Genomic DNA, 20084 nt, shown 5'->3' with positions numbered 1-20084 from the left:
AGTCAGTCAATCTACATGAGCATGAATGTTGAGCGGATTTTGTGGGAAACAATAAAACCGCATGTGCGGTTACGCGCTGTGTAAATCACCGGACACACCTCCCTGTTGCGTTTGTTGGGTTCGGGACAGGCCAAAGATGACCACATTGTGGACGAAGAGGACAGCGACAGAGATGACGACAACCATTCACTTAAACGCTCTATTAAATCCTTTTTTGGTTTTTGAGAAGCAACCTCAGCCATCTGTTTGGTTAGTTATTATTTTTGTTGTTGTTACTGCTGTTCGATTTGTTTTACCTGTAATTTTGTGACGGAAAGGTCGTCGCACTTTTTTCTCGACATTTTTGGGATTAGCTCACCTAGATTTGTGCTGAGCTGTCCAGAAAAAAATGTTTTGAAGAAAAGTAACGAAGTGGTATTTCCTCTGTACTTGCCAGGAGAAGCGTGTGTCTCAGTCTCTAAGTGTGGCCATAGATCCCTTTAAGGCCACAATAACCGCAAACCACCATCCATACATTCATCCTTCTTTGTGCCCACCCTGTGACAACTAAGTCACGAGTGTAGGTGTTAAAAACCAATCATTATTTTATGGTTGTAGGTGGCCGTAAATGCTGTCGTAAAAGTGTTGTAAGTAGTTGGTGGGACTCCTGTAATTTATGGTTCTTGTTGTTGTTGTTGGTAGTGTGCTCTAATTTTTTTGTGTGTACCTGTAGTTGTTGGGAAAGTGGTAACATGTAAATGCAAATCTGTGAACTAGTGCAGAGTTTAATGAATTAAGAACTAGTCAACGACTTAGACAATAGGCAAAAGTGTGATTAATGAGGGCCTTTAAGAGGCGGATTAGTTTAAGGAATTTTTGGAGATTATAACAACCTCAAATGTAAATGGATTAAAATAATTGTTCGAGGCGTGGATTTTTTAAAGAATATTTTTTCAAGGCCTAACACAAGGCGTGGATTTTTTAAAGAATATTTTTCAGGGCCTTCTACAAGGCGTGGATTTTTGAAAGATTTTTAAAAGAATATTTTTTCAGGGCCTTATACAAGGCGTGGATTTTTTAAAGGCCTTAAGGCCTTACACAAGGCGTGGATTTTTAAAGGATATTTTTTAAGGCCTTACACAAGGCGTGGATTTTTAAAGGATATTTTTTAAGGCCTTACACAAGGCGTGGATTTTTAAAGGATATTTTTTAAGGCCTTACACAAGGCGTGGATTTTGTAAAGGATATTTTTTAAGGCCTTACACAAGGCGTGGATTTTGTAAAGGATATTTTTTAAGGCCTTACACAAGGCGTGGATTTTGTAAAGGATATTTTTTAAGGCCTTACACAAGGCGTGGATTTTTAAAAAATATTTTTTTCAAGGAACAAAATAGGGCGTGGATATTTAAAGAATATTTTTTCAAGGAACAAAACAGGGCGTGGATATTTAAAGAATATTTTTTTAAGGACCAAAACAGGGCGTGGATGTTTAAAGAATATTTTTTTAAGGACCAAAACAGGGCGTGGATGTTTAAAGAATATTTTTTTAAGGACCAAAACAGGGCGTGGATGTTTAAAGAATATTTTTTTAAGGACCAAAACAGGGCGTGGATGTTTAAAGAATATTTTTTTAAGGACCAAAACAGACCGTGGATGTTTAAAGAATATTTTTTTTTTTTTTCAAGGAACAAAACAGGGCCTGGACATTTTTTTCAAAGACCAAAACAGGGCGTGGATGTTTAAGGGGACCCCCCCCCATTCTCGGTGTCAAAATTTTTTTTGATTCAATTCGAATCTACTCTAATTCTAGAATGTTCCTACAAAATTTCAGGTGAAAATCTCAAGAACTCTTGAAGATATAGCCGATTTATTGTGTATCATCAAGTGGCGGCTAAAGGGCTTCTCAAACTTTAAACGCGTTTTTCTCAAAACGAATGGCGGGCACGATAACTCAAAAACTAATAATCTAATCGGTTTCAAATTTTGACACGTTTCTCTGGGAGTGTGTAGCTCTCGTATGAACTAGGATAAAGCCAATCGGTGAAGATCTTCCTTATTTTTTAACTTAGTTTGTGATAAAAAATAGGCGATTTTCAAAGTTCCGCCATTTTGTTAATTGTTGTGCGAAGTCAATAATCCTAGTTCGTACGAGAGCCAGACATGTCCTCTTTCTAACACAGTTGAAATTTTCGGATTCCGATGTTCCAGTGAGGAGTTATCATGCCCGCCATCGAAAATATGGACTTTTCTTTGAACCCCAAAAACAACAACAACAACAAATTTTGGTAAATTATTTTTCTTCCTTTTTAAATCTTCAAATATATATGTGCCAAGTTACAAGCCTTAACAAGCATTGGTATTCATTTACCAGCCCATTTAAAATCTTAAAAATAAAAAATCGAGAATGGGAGGGGTTCCCTTAATGAATGTTTTTCCTAGGCTTTAACAAGGCGAGTGTTTTCAAAGAATATTTTTCATGGACATAACAACACATGGATTTTTAAAAAAAAAGTTTTTCACAAGGCGGGGATTTTTTAAGGTATTTTTTTTTTTAAATCCGTAATAGATGAAATAAATTGGATAATATACCGGATAATTGTTTACGTTTGAAAAAATAATACACACAGAACACAACAAATATGCACATAGCTAACGGAAAAAACAACAATAAATTGTAAACACATCTTATATTGTTTTTAAAATTGATGTGTCAATTTTACAACGAAATTAGTTGTCATTTTATTTTACGTGGTGAAAAATTCCAACGATGGTCAATCATCTGTAACACTGACAACTTCAACAATATTTTTTTTGTATTATTTTGAAATTTGAAAACAGTTTTCCGACATTTTCATTAGAAAAATCTTTCCTGTTGTCGTTGGTTTTTTTCTATTTTCAATTTTATAATTTGTTTGAATTCCATCACTGAATTGAATACATAGTATGTGTGTTTTGAAAATATTCAAATTTTAATTTTTTCCTCAATTTGATTTTTTGATTGATGTTGGGAGTGTCAAAGATCACCATCGCCACCAAGTATCCAACGACAACGAATCGGTGATGTTGGCATATAAGTAGGTGGGGATGTGAATACTAACAAATCGTAGGTGTTACCCAAAGAGGCAGATGTTGTATTGGATTGTAAGGCTGAGGATGTCCCCATGTCATTGCAGTTATATGCAAGAATGACTGACAGCCAGTCAGCCTAGCTGGCTGGGATGACGGACGCAATGACTGTTGCTTCTGTTGCTGTTGCATCCGATGAGTTTAGTTGATGGCCTGACAGTTTTGTTGTCAATTATTTTTCTATTTTAATTTAAATATTTTATTAAATTGACGTCTGCGGTGAAAATTATTTTAATTTTCAATAAAAATGCAAATATTTGAAGCGATAACCGTTTTTCCGACATTATAACGATATAAGCATGTGTGTGTATGTACGCATATATTTATTTGTGCAATCCATACATATGTTTAACTTATAAATATAAGTATGTATGTGATTATGTTATTGAACGGAATTGTATCGAGATGAGTCGATTTCATAATACATATTAAAATTTTTAGACATTGATACAACCTACTTCGGAAAATTTTGTTTGAAAATTTCTACTTTAAAAAATATTTTGAAAAATCCACGTTTGATACTATTAAGAACAAATGTTTTAAAAAAATCCATGCATTAAACGTATTTTTAAAAGCCTCTTATTATATTCTTTAAAATATTATTTTTTTTACAAATCCACGCCACTTATATGTCCTTTAAAATATTTCAAAAAAATACACGCCACTTAGAATGTCCTTTGAGATTTTTTTGTAAATTATTTTTTTAATGCCCTTAAGAAGGCGTTAATTTTTTAAGAATATTTTTTCAAAAGTCTAAAACAGGGCGTGCATTTTTAAAGAATATTTTTTCAAAGACTCATAACGTGCGTGAATTTTTAAAGAAACTTGAAATTTTGAGTGTGGGTTGTTTTTTCATGGACATAACAACAAATGGATGAGATAAGGCTGGGTTTTTAGAAATTCGAACTAGAAGGGTACGAAAAGTACTAAAATGTACCAAATGTGGTACCGTTTGTATTAGGCGAGCGGGAAGAGCTAGAATTCTGAAATTTGGAATGTGGGTCACTGAAATCAAAATCAAAATTTTATGATTTCAACTTTATCGCTTCACCCACAATTTAAATTGAACCAGATTCAGTACACATTAGTACCAATTTCTACAACTTCCTACATATTTCAATCCCACACCTTAACAGTGATCCTGACTCCAAAATTCATGATTCTAGCTCTATTGGTTCACCTAAAATAAAATTATACCAAATGTAATACCATTTAGTACCCAAAAGTTTTAATTTGTTAAACTGAATCCTGACCCTAATCCTACATCCCTACAATGATCCTAATTCCAAACGTAATTGTTCCAGCTCTATCGGATCACCCAAATCCAAATTGTACCAATTATAGTACGATTAAGTACTAAATCGATTACGATTCGTACAAATAAGTAAAAAATTTCCAAAACTACGTACATATCCCAATCCTACACTCCGACTGTAATGTTACTTTCAATTTTCAGGATTCCAGCTCGATTTGTACCTCCAAATCAAATTTGTACCAAATATAGTACCATATAGTACTTTTCGTACACATGAGTAAACGCTTTCCAAACTCTCCTCATATCGACCCTAATTCTCAACCTTAATTAGCATTCCAAATTTCAAGTTTTTAGCTCAATCCATTCACATGCTATGAAATTGTACCAAATTTAGTACATTTCGGTACTTTTCGGGTACCTATAGTTCGAATTTCTACATCTATCCTACACTCCATCAGCGACCACCAATCCAAATTTCAGAGTTCTAGCTCTACCGGTTCGCCAAATACAAATGGTGTCACATTTAGTACTTTTCGTACCGTTATAGTACGAATTTCTAAAAACCCAGCCTTATCTCTCACCTTTGGACCAAGAATGACCCTCACCCAAAATTGAAAGATTCTAGCTTCAGCCGTCTCGTCTGGGCGTTGATGAATCGTTAAATCAGTAATCGTTACTCTTTTATTAGTATAGATTAGTACTTTTTAGTACTTTTCGTACCGTTCTAGTACGAATTTCCAAAAACCGAGCCTTATCTGTCACATTTGGACCAAGAGTGACCCTCACCTAAAATTTCAAGATTCTAGCTTCAGCCGTTTCGTCTGGGCGTTGATTAATCGTTAAATCACTTTACTCTTTTATTAGTATAGATTGTATATTGCACATATAAAACTAGAATTTTTAAATTTTATGAGAAGTGGTGTTGATGTATGAAAAAGGTTTGAGAAATTCGTTCTTATGTGTATAAAAAGTACAAAATGGTACTAAATTTGGTACTATATGCATTTAGTTAAGTGTATAGAGATGGAATCCTGAAAAGATTAATTAGGACTACTATTGGAGTTCAGGATTGAGGTAGCTTCAAAAAAATTGTACTTATGTGTACGAAAAGTACTAAATGGTACTAAATTTGGTGCAAGTTGAATTTATGTGAACAGATAGAGCTAGAGTCTTCAAATTGGGAATTAAAATGACTGTTGGAGTTAAGAATTGAGTTGGTTTAGGAAATTCGTACTTATTGGTACGAAAAGTACTATGTGGTACCAAATTTAATACAATTTTGATTTTGCTTGAAATGTTGGAGCTGAAATCCTGAAATTTGAAATTAAGGTTACTGTTGAAGATTGAGCTATAGAGACATCTTTGCAAATTCAAGTTTTAAACTGCACTAGATTTGGTACAATTAGGATTTGAGTAAACGGAAAGAGCTGGAAACCTAAAATTTGGATTAATGGTTGTTGTTGGAATATAGAATTGAGATATGGAAGCATAGTACTTATGTGTACTAAATAGTACTATATTTGGTACAACTTGATTATTTGAGAGCGGATAGATCTGGACTCCAGAATTTTAGAATTAAAATTACTGTTGCTGTGTAGGATTGACATAGTTTAGGAAATTCTTTATTACAGAAACAAAAAGTACTAAATGGTACCAAATAGTTTGCAAATTGTTTTTGCGTAAACGGATAGGGCTTAGATTCTGAAATTTTGAATTAGTATTACAGTTAGAGTGCAGTATTGAGATAAGTCAGTAGTTTGGATAATTTGTCATTATGTGTATTAAATGGTACAAAATTTGGTACGATTTGGATTAGAGTTAACGGATAGAGATGGAAAACTTAAGATTGGAAGGGAAATTACAGCATTAAGGTAGTTTTGGAATTTCGTACTTATGGACAATTAATAGTATTAAATATGGTACAATTCGATTTCTGTGAGCGGGAATCCTAAAATTTGAAATTAAAATGAAGGTTGGAGTGTAGGAAGGGGACATGGAGGTAGTTTTAAAAATGCGTAAGTATGTGTACTAAATGGTACTAAGTTTAGTACAATTTTAGGGATGGAGAACAATAAAATTAGTGCTATGGGACATAATTGAGATAGTGTTGGAAATTTGAACTCATAAGTACTAAATGGTACTAAATGTGGTACAATTTGGATCTATGTGAACGTATAGGGCTGGAATCCTGAAACTTATGATTAAAAGTTACTGTTGCAGTGTGGAATTGAGGAAGTTTAAGAAACTCGTACTTACGTCTAGGGAAAGTAACAAATGGTACTAAATTTGGTACAACTTGGATTTTGGTAAACGGATAGAGCTGGAATCTTTAAATGCAGACTTATGGTTATTATTGGAGTGCATGACTGAGGTAGTCTTGGAAATTCGTACTTTGGGTACGAAAAGCACAAAATTTGGTCCAATTTGGACTTTGGTGAACGGGTAGAACTCGAATCCTGAAAGCTGCAACTTAGGTTACTGTGGGAGTGTAGGAAATGTACAGTATGGTACCAAATCTGGTACAATTTGGTGAACATGCAGAGCTGGAATTCTTAAATTTTGACTAACGATTAATATTTGAAAGTAGGTTTGAAATATTGAGATAGGTTTGGAATACGGGTACAAAACGTACAGAATGGTATCAAATCTGATATAATTTTGGTACGAAAAGTACTAAATTTGGTACAAGTTGGACTTTGGTGGAAATAAGATTACTGTTGGAGTGTAGGATTGATGTAGTTTTAGAAATTCTTACTTATGAGTATGAAAATTTCTAAATGATACTAGATTTGGAACAATTTGGATTTGGTTCAATCGTGAGATTTGGATTTTAGATTATTGTTGAAGTGTAGTATTGAGCTATGAAGACAACTTTGGAAATTCGAATTTATGTGTACAAATAGTAAATAGAATAGCAAATTCACTAAATTTGGAACAATTTGGATTTGGGTAACGAAGAGCTGGAAACCTAAAATTTAAAATGTGTGTCACTAACGGAGAGTTAAAAATAAGTGCTAAAGGGTATTTGGTACTAAGTGGTACTAAATTTAGTGGTGGTGATGGTATGAAGGTTGTCTTGAAAAAGGTGTAGGGGAGACTGGGGCACCTTCGGCATCGGTGCACCTTCGGAAATCGCGTTTTCGATATGAAGCTCTCACCGTACATCACTAGTTTCGATATATTGGTATCGAATATCGAAATAAATAACTGACACAAAATTTGAAATTTCTAGCTAATAAGCTTATTTAGATACATAGGTTTTTGTATTTTTATAGATGTTATGTAATATTTCAATTCCATTTCGTAAGTATTTCGTGATAAAACTTTTAAAATTTTAAAGAAAATATTTTTAAAAAGTGGTTAACTACGATGTGTATTATTATAAAAATATTTAAAAATATAATATTTTTACAAATCAGGTCGAAAAAAAATGAAAAAACTATAAAAAGTACATTCGGGGTACATTCGGCATTTTAAAGTGGGGCACATTCGGCCATATACAGATTGTGCAGTATTATTTCCTTAAAATATTTTTGAGTTTGTCTTTAAAACTAATCCTTTAATATGGCTCGAAATTGCATATATAAGATCAAACGTGATTGCATTGACGAAAATGCGATAGAAACCTCTATTTCTGATGGTGTGTGCGACCTTGAGATGTAAACGTCCGCCGCTAGAAAATATAGCCCTAAAATTCAAACATTGTGTGGCGTATTAAAATCAAATAGAGCCTTTATAGGATCAGAATTTCAACCAGACTGATAGCGATGACAATTACCCGGCTATGACTATGGTGCCGAATGTGCCCCATCAAATGCCGAAGCTACCCCGGGTTGGGGCACATTCGGCAAATTTGACTTTTTTTACAAAACTTTAAAATTTTTAACTAATACTATTTTTTTATATCTTTTTGGTACTATTTTTTTATAATTAAGTGTCAGAGGACAATAATCAGCCATAAAGTTGTTATATATGTTGAATAAGTACTGAGATATAGAGCTCTAAAAAAAAGTGCCGAAGGTGCCCCAGTCTCCCCTACTTATGTGTTCGAAAAGTTCTAAATGGAACTGAATGTGAAACCTGTACGTTTCTGCTAAAGTATGTAATTGAAATTCTGATCTATTTTTAATCTATGTGATGGAAATAAGAAAGAGATTTCGGAAAATAGTGCTGATGTATATGAAGAGTACTTAATTGTTATAAACGTGATATTAGATGTAGGAAAAGAGGTGGAATTCAGAACTATAGTACAACAAATTATACAGTATTCACTATTTCCATATGATTTTTTTTTGTATTCCCTTTCCGCATACGAAGTAGCGGGCACTTTGCTAGTAATTTATATTTTGCGATTCTCGACCCATTCCAATGTAAATTATGCGTAAAACTTTTTTTTGTGATTTCAAATTATCACATTTTTTTATTATCCTTTGCCAGGTTTCTATTTGGATTTGAATATATGGGCAATATTGCCAATTTTTTAACATAGCTGAAGCGGAGGTTCACCCCTTTATAACTCGGGAACTACTTAAGTATATGAAAAAAAGTGAATAGTTTTGGGTTAATTGATCTGTCGTTGCAAACTGTTTATGATATAGACCTCCAAACTTTTTTTTGGTGGAAGCTGTGTCTACTTTAATGTAAAAAAATGTGTAAAAACAGGTTGAGGCGAAACAGTTTTTTTATGTTCTCTATCGATTTGTGACTAAGCCACTCATTGCACGGTCTTCGTGTCAAAGTAAAACTCGAAGCCAACAAAATGGGGACTACGCCCCTTATGTATCATTTTTCAAAATTTTACCTGCATCTACCTTTAAATGATGCTGACATTTTGAAGCTCGATTTTGAGTGTTTTTTTAATTCTCTTTCTAGCTTTAATACCCAAACAGGGATTTATAAAAATCGATTATAAGATTATTGTAGTCGCGAATCTGCGTAATTTGATATGTATTTTGTGTATGTAGTATGCACAGCTTCAGAGTAATACTCATCCGAAGGTGCGAATTTTGTGCGATCAAATTTCTAAAAGACCTATTTTTCGGGCCAAATTTTTAATTCTGTCAACTGAATGATATGGGTACCCGCGATCAATAAGGTTTTTTACGTTTCGGATGATATAAAATCTTCTTCGTGAAAATCCATCTACTAGAACGGCGGGAACTGGCCTTCCAAAAACACGAAATTTGGCAAAAAATGTTTTTGAAAATATCGCGGTTTTATTTGCGTTTTCTGTGTATCATTTCCGCTTCAATAAATGACCTCATACGGATTTTGATCTTTTTCGAAAAGAGAACTTTAAAAACTTCAGTCGAAAGAGAGATGTACGCAATTTATCTCAAAAATAGATTTTGCTGGCACATCCGTGGTTCTTAATGGACCACATTGAAATTGGTATAGATCGATGTATTTTTTTAGGGTGCACACCGAAATCGGATGCGCGTTAATGGCATATGGAGTTTTCGGAAATTATTGGCGTTTTACGATTTTTTGGATACTTCAATGCAACTTGTGGCACATCTTAGCAGTCAAATGAAATTTCGCAAAATATGTATGGATTGGAAGATAAACTTCGGTACTTCCTGGAAACCGCATGCGCATCAAATGATTTTGAGAATTACGCGATTTACACGCAATTTAAAATGTATATTTCATAATTTTATTTTATTTTAAGATATATTCCTCTTTATAGAACCCCAAGATTTATCGGAAGGGTCTTGATATAATCCGCAAGGCGTATACTTATACACAAAAAGTGATTAGTTTTATATATGTCAATTTTTCGGCGAAATTCGGGTAAAAAAGCAGAATAACTGCAACATTTTTTTCTGAAATTTCTTGTAAAAAATTAAAATAATAAATGTGATGACATTATTTTTTCGAACCAAAAACAAATATTTTTCCTCAATATCTTGTTTTGTTGTCGCTGTGATTTACAAACCGCTACACGGACTTGTGTGATTTTGATATCATTTGATTCATCATGGTGTTTAGATTATGTAGATATGTTTAAATTAATTTTTAGGTGTGTATATGTCATTAATATAATGAAAATATTTACGTAATCTCCTATATTTTCATTATTTTTCTCATATTTCGCGAAGATGTGCAACTTTTTCGCGATTATTATAATATATTCATATTCTTATTTTACGGAGGAAGATATATATCAACGTTTTTGGTCAATATAATAAACGGCGTAATTTTAAGATTTTTTTCTTATGCCCAAAATTAAAATCTCGATAACTTTTGCGCGCATCAACCAAAAATTTGATCGCGAACGGTTTCGGAGTCAGAACATTTTTCTCTATATATGTACCAAAAATCATTGATGTGCCACAAAAACAAAAAAGCTGATTTTTTGAAAATGGAATATTAAAAAATTGGCAATATTGCCCATATATTCTTTTTGTAATGTCGGTGTATTTTTTTTGTTCCTGTTTTGCACGTAAATTGTTATAAACCAAAACGACATTCACACATATAAATGATGTCAATGTCAGTTTGACATATGCATCTATATTATTATAATTATCAATGGTATAGTTGTAGTTGTTGGTGTTTCCTGTAAAAAAACTCGTAATATAAATGTTTTGCCATTTAAAGCATAGACCACAAAAGTTGATAGCATAAATTAAAAAAAGAACATTTTTTAAAAAATGTAGTTTTAATTTCCGATTTTCGGCCAACAAATCAATTCGAATATTAATTAACTCTTTAAAAATAAAGGAACCTTCTAAAAGCTAATTTTAATAAAATTATTCAAAATGTTCATTTTTATTATTGACAAATATTTTATATTGCAAAAATTTAAATTAAAGTCAATTTCTGATGTCTAAATTTTGTAGAGTAACTTTATGAGAATTAAATATTTACCTATATCTGTCATCGGAATAATTTTGGATTTTCAAACCTCACCTCTAGCTCTGTATCCTAATAAAATCATAAAAATCTATTTTTTTTTGTAATGAATATATTTTAAATTAAAAATATTTAAAATATCTGTCCAATACAACAGTGGCATAAATTGCCATAAATAGGTGTATTTACGCACACGCACACACAAACTCATAAATCCACGCATAACTATTTATGTATCAGCTATGTAAAATATTAATTATAAACTATGTTTACATATCGAAAAGCGTTTGGTTGTTGTTGTTATTTTTTTTCTTGTTTGCATGCTTGTTTTTATACCCTTCACCACACTGTGGTACAGGGTATTATGTCTTTGTGCATATGTTTGTAACAGGCAAAATGAATCGAGATAGACCCATGGTTCCTTTTGAGAATATGCATAGAATCACTTTCTGAGCCGATTTATGCATGTCCGTCCGTCTGTTGATGTTAAATTGTAAACAAAGTACAGGTCGCATTTATGATCCGATTTGGATGAAATTTGGCACAGCTCACTTATTTGGCCCAAGGACGAACCCTATTGAAATTGGGAAAAATCGGTTCAGATTTAGATATAGATCCCATATATATTTTCGTCCGATTTAAGGTAAATGGTGTACCAAAGTCCCTATATATCTTTCGATTTGCACGAAATTTGGTATAGCCTACTGAATTAGGTCTAGAATGATGTATGCCAAGTTTCTTGAAAATCGGTTAAGATTTAGATATAGCTATCATATATTTCTTCGGCCGATTTTAGGTAAATGGTGCACCAAGGTCCCTGAAAATGATTTGATTTGCACGAATTTTGGCATAGCGTATTGAATTAAGTCTAGACTATCTTGTGCCAAGTTTCGAGAAAATCGGTTCAGATTTAGATATAGCTCCCATATATAGTATCGCCCGATTTTGGGTAAATGTTATACCAGTCCCTACATATCTTTCGATTTGCACGAAATTTGGTATAGCCTACTGAATTAGGTCTAGAATGATGTATGCCAAGTTTCGTGAAAATCGGTTAAGATTTAGATATAGCTACCATATATAGCTTCGGCCGATTTTAGGTAAATGGTGCACCAAAGTCCCTGAAAATGATTTGATTTGCACGAATTTTGGCATAGCGTATTGAATTAAGTCTAGACTATCTTGTGCCAAGTTTCGAGAAAATCGGTTCAGATTTAGATATAGCTCCCATATATAGTATCGCCCGATTTTGGGTAAATGGTGTACCAAAATCCCTACATAACTTTCGATTTGCACGAAATTTGGTATAGCCAACTGAATTAGGTCTAGAATGATGTGTGCTAAGTTTCGTGAAAATTGGTTCAGATTTAGATATAGCTCCCATATATAGTTGCGGCCGATTTTAGGTAAATGGTGCCCAAAGTCCCTGAAAATGATTTGATTTGTACGAATTTTGGCATAGCGTATTGAATTAAGTCTAGAATGACTTGTGCCAAGTTTCGTGAAAATCGGTTCAGATTTAGATATAGGTCCCATATATAGTATCGCCCGATTTTGGGTTAATGGTGTACCAAAGTCCCTTTATATTGGTATATAGGTAATTTGGTATAGCCTACTGAATTAGATCTAGAATGATGTGTGCTAAGTTTCGTGAAAATCGGTTCATATTTAGATATAGCTTTCATATATAGTATCGCCCGATTTTAGGTAAATGGTGCATCAAAGTCCCTGCAAATCTTTTGATTAGCAAGAATGTTGGCATAGCGTACTAAATTAAGTCTAGAATGATGTGATGGTTTTAAGCAAATTGTACACTAAAGATCCATACCATAGTTCGATTGGTATGGATCTCTGGCAGGTTTCCTTAAAATCGGTTCAGATATAGATATAACTTAGCTTCCAATTTATAATTTCGACTTATTTATGTTAATTGTACGCCAAATATTCAATGGGTGTCTGATTGAGATTAAATTTTAAACAGTACAGCGACATCTTTTCGGATACATATGTAAAATATACCCAAAGTGGTGAAGGGTATCATATAGTCGGCCCAGTCCGACTTTACTACTTTCCTTACTGGTTGTATTATGGCCTATAACGCTTTAGCCTATTTGCTTGTTTGGCAACATATTTTTGTTGTGGACATAAGGGATAGAATTCAATACAGGAATTGTGGACAAACATTGTCGGGTAAATTCACTAGAAGCCAATATATACACGATAAATATTTAAAATTTAAAATTGAATATAAACATAAAATATATATTTTTTAAATTTATTTCTAACGACACACCAAGATCCGTGAATTTTTTAAAAATATTTTTCGTCTACTTTTTAAAAAATATGTTTAAAAGGCATACCAAAAGGTGTCTAGTTTTGAAAAAAAAAATATTTTGAAAAAGCATACCAAGATCCTGGATTTTTTAAAAAAATATTTTTTAACGGTTTGTATGCCTTAGTGTGGATTTTTAATAATAACATTGAGTGTTCTATTTCCTCCTCTTTTTTTGTGACTTATTTCCAAGCCCACTCATCCTCCCCACAGGACATAATATCCTTGTTGTTATTGGTGCAAAACAAATAACTTCCAATTTTAACCAAACAGCTCAGAATTAAAAAAAAAACTCCAACAATTTTCACATTTAATTTGAATGTCCGGTATATTCACAGACAGGTGATGGAAGAAACAGTCCATTCAATCTGCATCAGAATACATGATAGCCAACTATTTCAAAACGCAGTTCCCTGTGTAACTTGGTTGTCTCTCCCTCCGATGCAATTCCATTTCAGACGATGATTCCGAAAACGACCAACATAAAATTTTATTTGAATTTTTATGCGCCGCTCACACAGTTAATCGATATAATCAAAGTCATGTTTTTTGTCATCATCATCGTCGTTGTTGTTGTTTTTGTTATTATTGCTATCATTTATTTATTTATTTTTGTTTTGTTTTTCAGGTTGTGCCATCCATGCTGAATATTGCAATATTTGTTTGTTGTCCATAAATGCAAACAAGAAAAAAAATGCTCAACGCCCAGAATTCATTGGATTGCAGCGACGACTACGACGGAGTCAAATGCAGTCAGATTGGAATTCTTTACATTCGCATGTCATCCATATTTGTTGGCGATTGTACAGAATGTGCGAATATTTTGTTGTAATTTTTAATGTAAACAATATTAAAATTTACAACAACGAAATATGCAATAATATGCTGGAATAAAACAACAACTCAGCTGAATTTTTGTTGAAAAGTCGAGTCGGAATATTTTTACAAATATTAAATGATGCAATGGTTGCTGGAATTTTTGTTGATGGCTGCGGATAATTTGGTAAGTGATATAAGTCACAATTTTCGTAATTATTATAAATATGTATTCATAATTCACATTCCCATGAAAATTCCACGAATTATTTGAAACTCCACGCCTAAGCCTCAGAAGAGGCTTTAAAATGTATTCCAGCATTTAAAAATATTCTTTAAAAATTCACGCAAAGGACAAGATAATGCTTAAAAAATCCACGACTAGACCTCAAATGATGCTTTAAAAATCCACGCTTAGACCTCAGATGATGCTTAAAAAAATCGTCTTTAAAAATCCACGCTTAGACCTCAGATGATGCTTAAAAATGATTCTTTAAAAATCCACGCCTAGAGGTCTGTTTGGGCTTTAAAAATGATTCTTTAAAAATCCACGCCTAGAGGTCTGTTTGGGCTTTAAAAATGATTCTTTAAAAATCCACGCCTAGAGGTCTGTTTGGGCTTTAAAAATTATTCTTTAAAAATCCACGCCTAGAGGTCTGTTTGGGCTTTAAAAATTATTCTTTAAAAATCCACGCCTAGAGGTCTGTTTGGGCTTTAAAAATTATTCTTTAAAAATCCACGCCTAGAGGTCTGTTTGGGCTTTAAAAATTATTCTTTAAAAATCCACGCCTAGAGGTCTGTTTGGGCTTTAAAAATTATTCTTTAAAAATCCACGCCTAGAGGTCTGTTTGGGCTTTAAAAATTATTCTTTAAAAATCCACGCCTAGAGGTCTGTTTGGGCTTTAAAAATTATTCTTTAAAAATCCACGCCTAGAGGTCTGTTTGGGCTTTAAAAATTATTCTTTAAAAATCCACGCCTAGAGGTCTGTTTGGGCTTTAAAAATTATTCTTTAAAAATCCACGCCTAGAGGTCTGTTTGGGCTTTAAAAATTATTCTTTAAAAATCCACGCCTAGAGGTCTGTTTGGGCTTTAAAAATTATTCTTTAAAAATCCACGCCTAGAGGTCTGTTTGGGCTTTAAAAATTATTCTTTAAAAATCCACGCCTAGAGGTCTGTTTGGGCTTTAAAAATTATTCTTTAAAAATCCACGCCTAGAGGTCTGTTTGGGCTTTAAAAATTATTCTTTAAAAATCCACGCCTAGAGGTCTGTTTGGGCTTTAAAAAAGTCTTCTTTAAAAATCCACGCCTAGAGGTCTGTTTGGGCTTTAAAAATTATTCTTTAAAAATCCACGCCTAGAGGTCTGTTTGGGCTTTAAAAATTATTCTTTAAAAATCCACGCCTAGAGGTCTGTTTGGGCTTTAAACATTATTCTTTAAAAATCCACGCCTGGAGGTCTGTTTGGGCTTTAAAAAAATATTTTTTAACAAACCACGCCTGGAGGTATTTTTGGGCGTTAAAAATGTTCTCTAAAAATCCACGCCTAGAGGTCTGTTTGGGCTTTAAAAAATATTATTAAGAAGTCCAATTATTGTTTTTGCACTTAACCCTTTTTGCACTACACCCACTAACAACTTACTTAATTCACAAGCATAATTTTTTTGATATTAAATATAGAAAATATATAGTTTCGAATTAATATTAAATTGCACGTTGGTATTGTTGTTGTTGGTGTTGGGATCATTCAATGAGTTCTCGTGAATTACTGAAAATTGCAGCCGTATGACTGCGTTTGATCAGAAATTATGAGTTCACTCACGGGCGTTTGGTAAATAACATGGCCAGGGCTTTATGATGACATCAACATAAGCAGCGTTGATGGTCACAAGGCGCACACACACAACGATTGTTGTTGGCGGTGTGTTGTCACTTCAACGTCACTGTTCCTGTTGATGGACTTGCAATTCTGGGAGTTTTGTGAAAAGTATGAGGATATATTTTTTTCCATGCCAAAACTTCGCATTATTTTTACTTGGCTTTTTTATGATTGGACATCACAGCAAAGCATAAACAAACAAATGAGCTTTTTTATGTTTCGGTGTGGGGGTTTTTATGTTTATTTGCTCGGGTTTTTTATTTTATTTTCATTTTTTATATTTCATAACTTTTTTGTTTGATGGCGCATAACTACAAAGTTTTACTTTGTTCGCTTAAAGAGTAAAATTGGAAAATAAGTGGACTGGGAAAAATTTATTTTTTATATAAATAAAAAACTTTATTTAAATTATTGCAACATTAAATAATAATATATAAAAAAGTATTCAAATTGGTCTTTAAAAATCCACGCCTAGAACTGTGTTTGAACTTCAAAAATTAGTCTTTACAAATCCACGCCTAGAGCTGTGTTTGGACTTCAAAAATTAGTCTTTAAAAATCCACGCCTAGAGCTGTGTTTGGACTTCAAAAATTAGTCTTTAAAAATCCACGCTGTGTTTGGACTTCAAAAATTAGTCTTTAAAAATCCACGCTGTGTTTGGACTTCAAAAATTAGTCTTTAAAAATCCACGCCTAGAGCTGTGTTTGGACTTCAAAAATTAGTCTTTAAAAATCCACGCCTAGAACTGTGTTTGAACTTCAAAAATTAGTCTTTAAAAATCCACGCCTAGAGCTGTGTTTGGACTTCAAAAATTAGTCTTTAAAAATCCACGCTGTGTTTGGACTTCAAAAATTAGTCTTTAAAAATCCACGCCTAGATGTTTGTTTGGGCTTAAAAAAATCAGTCTTTAAAAATCCACGCCTAGAGGTTTGTTTGGCTTTAAAAATCCACGCCTAGAGCTGTGTTTGGACTTCAAAAATTAGTCTTTAAAAATCCACGCTGTGTTTGGACTTCAAAAATTAGTCTTTAAAAATCCACGCCTAGAGCTGTGTTTGGACTTCAAAAATTAGTCTTTAAAAATCCACGCTGTGTTTGGACTTCAAAAATTAGTCTTTAAAAATCCACGCTGTGTTTGGACTTCAAAAATTAGTCTTTAAAAATCAACGCTGTGTTTGGACTTAAAAAATTAGTCTTTAAAAATCCACGCCTAGATGTTTGTTTGGGCTTAAAAAAATCAGTCTTTAAAAATCCACGCCTAGTGGTTTGTTTGGCTTTAAAAATCCACGCCTAGAGCTGTGTTTGGACTTCAAAAATTTGTCCTTAAAAATCCACGCCTAGAGCTGTGTTTGAACTTCAAAAATTAGTCTTTAAAAATCCACGCCTAGAACTGTGTTTGAATTTCAAAAATTAGTCTTTAAAAATCCACGAATTTGAAAAATTAGTCTTTAAAAATCCACGCCTAGAGCTGTGTTTGGACTTCAAAAATTAGTCTTTAAAAATCCACGCCTAGATGTTTGTTTGGGCTTAAAAAAATCAGTCTTTAAAAATCCACGCCTAGAGGTTTGTTTGGCTTTAAAAATCCACGCCTAGAGTTGTGTTTGGACTTCAAAAATTTGTCCTTAAAAATCCACGCCTAGAGCTGTGTTTGAACTTCAAAAATTAGTCTTTAAAAATCTACGCCTAGAGGTCTGTTTAGGCTTTAAGAATAAGTCTTTACAAATCAACGTCTAGAGTTGTGTTTGGGTTTCAAAAATTAGTCTTTAAAAATCCACGCCTAGAGGTATTTTTGGGTTTTAAAAATGAGTCTTAAAAATCCACGCCTAGAAGTCTGTTTGGGCTTTAAAAATCAGTCTTTAAAAATCCAAGCCTATAGAACTGTTTGGGCTTCCAAAAATTAGTCTTTAAAAATCCACACCTAGAGACTGTTTGGGCTTTAAAAATTAGTCTTTAAAACCCCACGCCTAGAGTTGTGTTTGGCTTCAAAAATTAGTCTTTAAAAATGTACGCCTAGAGTTCAGTTTGGGCTTCAAAAATTTTATGGTGCATATATCTTTTATGATCCAGAACAGAAGCTAGTTTCATTGAACAAATATTCCATGTCCATACTGTGTTTTCTGAATTTATCAGCGGATATAAGCAACAATCGCTGTTCAAGCTACAACAAAAAACACAATAAATCATAACCGTTAAATTGTTGTACTGTCGGACATAAACACTTCACCGGACTCAAGGAGAGAAGGCTGTAAAAATGCCGAAGGATGAACCCATAACAAAGGAGGCGCAAATAGATAGACGGATGGTTGAATGGATAGGTGGATGAATGACCTAGCGAACGAATAGTAGTTGCACATCAAACATGGATGGCTATGGCTGGCTGGCTGGTTGGCATGACTAAGTAAATGACTACCAAATAAAATAACTTTCAACAAATGATGGACAGGTAAGAAAGGAAAGATAAATACGTCAGCAAAAAAGAAAAATATGAGAAAAAAAATATTAAGAAGTATCCACCAAGGACTCAAGAAGCAGTTGCATCGGCAGCAAGTGCGTATGCCCAGAATTGAACGCACCAGGCAGGGTAGGGAGATGGAATGGATGGCAGTATGAGATTGCAACTTGGCCTCATCATAAAACAAAAAAACTTAAAAGTAAACGCAAAGTACTAAAAAAATGGAGAACATAAAACCAGAAGACAACCGGTAAAGAATAAGAACAACAGCAACTAAAACTAATAAAAAACATCATTGCAGTCACTACCGAAACTAAAGAATGAAGCTGGAACCGATGATGCTGATGATGATCATGATGATACCGCCGAATACGCTTGTTTTGCAATTAGAAGGCGGGCAGGAAGCTGTTCAGAATGAACGAAAAAAAAATTAAAAAAAAAAACAAAAGACTCATAAATGCCTTGAATTTGTTACTCCTTCAAGTCAGGTTGCAAATGTGTGTGAGAAATCACACACACACACATGTACACATATGTACACTTGTTCTACTTGGGGATCGCAGGAAAAAAATAATTTATCACAATGGCAGAACGTAGCTGAGTTCAGTAGCTGTACAGGAAGATATACAAACGCACGCACTCACACATTCACGTGAATTTGCGTAAGGCAACTGAAAAGCAATTCACATAGATTCACGTACTTCGGCAACATGGTTCACTTTTTGCGCCAACTGATATGCACTTCATTTAACGTCTTTAACAAATAACCATTTCCTGGTAGGTGTTTTGCAAAAGTGGTTATGTACAGATTTTAGAATAATTTTCAAATTGGAGAACGGACTACTTACAATTGTCCTAATAATATTCCTTATCCTCATGAATATGTTTGCATAAGTAAGTTATCCCATTTTACAAGGGATTGGTATTGCCGTTAATGTGCAAATATTTGTGCTACGCAGAATTGTGTGTCTTGTCGAAGAGCTTTAAGATTTCTTTTAAATAATTTAAAAGAAGTCAACTTTAAGAGTAGACTATGCAAAGATTTTTAAATAATAATGTTTAAAGCCTAAAGAAACCTGTAAGTGTGGATTTTTAAAGACTTAAAAGTCCACCAAACATAACTCTAGGCGTGGATTTTTAAAGAAGAATTTTTCAAGCCCAAACATAACTCTAGGCGTGGATTTTTAAAGAAGAATTTTTCAAGCCCAAACATAACTCTAGGCGTGGATTTTTAAAGAAGAATTTTTCAAGCCCAAACATAACTCTAGGCGTGGATTTTTAAAGAATAAATTTTCAAGCCCAAACAGACCTCTAGGCGTGGATTTTTAAAGACTAATTTTTATAGCCCAAACATAACTCTAGGCGTGGATTTTTAAAGAAGAGTTTTCCAAACA

This window comes from Musca vetustissima, unplaced genomic scaffold (assembly GCF_032173495.1).
Source record: "Musca vetustissima isolate MV318-11 ecotype Yass unplaced genomic scaffold, APGP_CSIRO_Mvet_v1 utg25321, whole genome shotgun sequence".
In the NCBI taxonomy this organism is placed as follows: Eukaryota; Metazoa; Arthropoda; class Insecta; order Diptera; family Muscidae; genus Musca; species Musca vetustissima.
The sequence above is the reverse complement of the archived record's forward strand: the minus strand, read 5'-3'. Positions refer to the sequence as shown.